Source organism: Limulus polyphemus, unplaced genomic scaffold, assembly GCF_000517525.1.
Source record: "Limulus polyphemus unplaced genomic scaffold, Limulus_polyphemus-2.1.2 Scaffold243, whole genome shotgun sequence".
Lineage (NCBI taxonomy): Eukaryota > Metazoa > Arthropoda > Merostomata > Xiphosura > Limulidae > Limulus > Limulus polyphemus.
In genome coordinates this window covers 622,085-625,979 of record NW_013665853.1, presented here as the reverse complement: position 1 = coordinate 625,979, position 3,895 = coordinate 622,085, and positions in this window count along the sequence as shown.

The window sequence follows — 3,895 nt, the reverse complement described above, 5'->3', positions numbered from 1 at the left end:
GGAAAGGGTGAAGAGGAGGGCTACTAGTGTGATACATGGAGCAAGGGTGAAGAGGAGGGCTACTAGTGTGATACGTGGAGCAAGTTATAAATGATAAGTTATAAATAGATATATTGTATAGAAGTAACAGTGTTCATTCAATGAACCAAAGAAAATCATTCCATGGTTTATTTAGAGTATTCAACCACAGAACTGAAACATTTATATGTATTAAGCAACAAAGATAGATTTTTTTACCTGTATGTTATAGTGTACAGTAGAGATTTAGGATTGTTATGGGAATTGATAGTGTTGATGCATAAACATTTTGTATTTAATTATAAGAATGGTAGGAGTAGGGGAACACAAATATAAGTTTTGGCAGGGTAAGGGTCATCTTCAGCTAGGGGGTTAGCGTTTATAATGGGTTACTTTAAAATTGGGTTAATGCAGTACACTCAAGTTAAGGTGTGATAAATGTTTGAATGATAGGGGTTGGCTTTAATGTTTTTATTATTATTATTATTGAAGTGTTCAAGACTGTACAGCTAGCTTAACTATTTGTATTTTAACAACACTGTTTTAACAGTATGTAACATTTTCTTTGCCCATGCAGCATGATTTTATATCTTGATGGCTCATTGTTATTTACTTTAATAACAAAGCAACTAATAAACTAATGCTTGCTTCCTAGAAAAAGAAATTTTATGGAGATTATTCAATTGATAGTTATTAATGCTTACAAGGAATCCATTTAAACGAGTATTAAGATAACGGTGAATTAAGAGAATTGAAAGATTTTTGCATTCCTTTAAGTTTAAATTTTTGATGACACTTTTAGAGTAATCATCATGTTTGAGTACAAATTAAAAAAGTGTCTGGAAGTCTTTATAGGGTAAATTAATGAAATCATATATTATTGTGAATTAACTTATAATTATGTGTACAAAAGTGTGTCAAAATTTGTTTTATAGTTATTATATATATAACATTAAAAGTATATGGCCATGTTACAATTAAATTAGTATTATTGTATTCACATAGATGGCACTGTATATCCTCTACCATTCTTCACTTCCGCCCTTGGGTTCTTAGAATTCTAAGCAGTTTTTTATTATTATTATTATAGAGTATTCGGTATAATTGCGTCTTTTTAGATATTACACATTTCACAAATAAAATATACTCAAGCATAGGTTATTATGGACGTTGATGTCAAGCAGGAGAAAACGGATAACAGTTTTAAATTTCATAATTTCTTCAAAGTTTTCTTCACAAATATTTAAATCATAGGTTCGAACCTTGATTTTTCTCGTGCAGTAGCGAATATTTCGAACACATACGTCATAGTCAATATCCAACTATGTTGGTTAAGTACCATACATTTATTCTTCTTGAATACCATAGAAAATTAAAACTTCTTGTCTGTTCTTTAATTTCTAGATTATTTTCATGTCTATTAGTTTATATTGTAATTCCTTTCATCTCGATTTAATTCATACTTGTTTTCGATTTTCTAACCACGATATTGAATAAAACATTTACAAACTACCCTGTGCTAGGAAATTAAAAAAGAGCAACACATTTACGAAGCACAAAATAGTTCACCTTGTAAGATAAACTCATGCTTGAACTGGAAACATTAAATCTAAAGCTTTTAGATCGTTGAACATAATATATTTCAAAGATCTATTTATGACTATTTAATGTTAAGGTAGGCTAGATAGAACACTACCAATACGTCTTTATTTTACAACTGTCAACAGTCATCTGGGCTCTCATGTTCTGCCAACAGCCATAAACATTACTTACACAATTACAAACGGAAACAGTTTAATTACTTAAACAATTCTAGCTTTTGTTTTATAATATAGTAGCACCTTTACTGACCAAGTAAGAAGTCAGATCGTGTTACCTGGAAAATCCCCACCAGGATTGTCCTGAAGTTAGGAACAATCTAACTGACCAAGTAAGAAGTCAGATCGTGTTACCTGGAAAATCCTCACCAGGATTGTCCTGAAGTTAGGAACAATCTAACTGACCAAGTAAGAAGTCAGACCGTGTTACCTGAAAATCCTCACCAGGGTTGTACTGAAGTTAGGAACAATCTAACTGACCAAGTAAGAAGTCAGACCGTGTTACCTGAAAATCCTCACCAGGATTGTCCTGAAGTTAGGAACAATCTAACTGACCAAGTAAGAAGTCAGATCGTGTTACCTGGAAAATCCTCACCGGGATTGTCCTGAAGGCAGGAACAATCTACAAACTTGTCTCAACTGTGACATTAAATATATATCATTGCTAAATTAAAAAAAAAATCTCAATATTAAAGACAAAGAAAACCAAAATTAAGTTTAAATATTTTTTTATCCACAATATATCTATATCTGTGTTATTTTGAATAATACGTATATACAATACATTGTGATCTTGGAGAGAATAGAACAACTAATCATCAACATAGTAAGGTTAAAAATTTAAATCAAATTATTGTGAATCTAAAACGAAAGTAACTAATATAATTAAACGTAAATGAGTGGATGATGAAACTTCCTGCAGAACTAGTCCTAACATCTAATGATAATAAAGAAAGAGTAAGGCACTTGAAGTCTTTAAAAACTTTTGTTTCCTGCCCATTTTAACAATACTACGTTTTACTGCTGTAAGTGTTTTGAGAATTATAAATTTGTTCAACAATAGGGGTTGGGAACGGACTGCCCCTCTCCCAGTGACACAGCGGCATGTCTCCGGACTTACAACGCCTGAATCCGGGTTTTGATACCCGTGGTGGGCAGAGCACAGATATCCCATTGTGTAGCTTTGTGCTTAATTACAAACAGACTGGGACTGCTGGCTTAGTGAACTAAGTGTTATACTTTTGTCTATAACTAGCAGAAGAAGTGCATGGAAATGTGTTTTCTTTTGAATGACCCTGTGAAACCTCATTGTGGGTGTGACTCACAATTGTACATAAGTTCACCTTGGGTCCTAAGGTGAACCCATTAGCGTTGAAAAGGCAAGGCAGGATGAAGAACCAATGTTTTTTTTTCTCAGGAAAGCAAATTGAAGGTGCTGAAGCTCTTGTAAAATCCTGCTCTGAAAGGGAAAACTTCTCAGGGACAGAAACTACTAGGATTGGAATTTCTGATACCAGCGAAGGCAGGGCAGAAGAGGATCCTGGAATACAGTTATGTCTTGGGGCAATTGCAGACTAGGTCTCGAATGATAGCTGTATGCAGCATCTCTGCTTTGTGGTGGGTGATGCTATGTTAATCGTAAAATGGAATATTTATGAATTTGTCTCGCGGTTTATTGCGCTTTTACCTTAAAGTTGGAGACCAATAAGACAAGGGTATCTTTCTACACCAAAAAACCGTAAGAAAAGAGTTTTAAGAAAAAACTGGTAAGTTGTGTTGCTATTATAATTTTGTGTTATAACCGCTTGTAGCTAACCACCAATATAGTAACTTTAAAACCAATTATTTGTTTAACGTGTATAAATCACTAAATTATTGTAAAGCTACACAGTGGTTAAATTTAGAATAATTAATAAAATAGTGTGGTGACTTCCTACACTAACGGCAGTCAGATCGAGGTTCTTTCTAACTTGGACAGTAATGATAGTTTTATTATAATTTCTAACATTTTGAAATTGTATCATTAAGTGAAAAATAAACAGTTCATGGGGATGTTATAAGTTTTTTTATATTTTAAACGGAGTTCGAGAGTAAGCGATGGAAAAAGAGAGAGCTTTACTCTAATTTATTCGATTATCGGATAGTTAACTTCCTATCTCAATTAATGGCTATTCGGCGGTTCTCTCATTTCCAACAAATGTATATATTTTCATGGTTAATTATTCCAAACTTTGTAATTTGAATGTCTTATAAATTTAATTAAAAGTTAACAAAGTAAG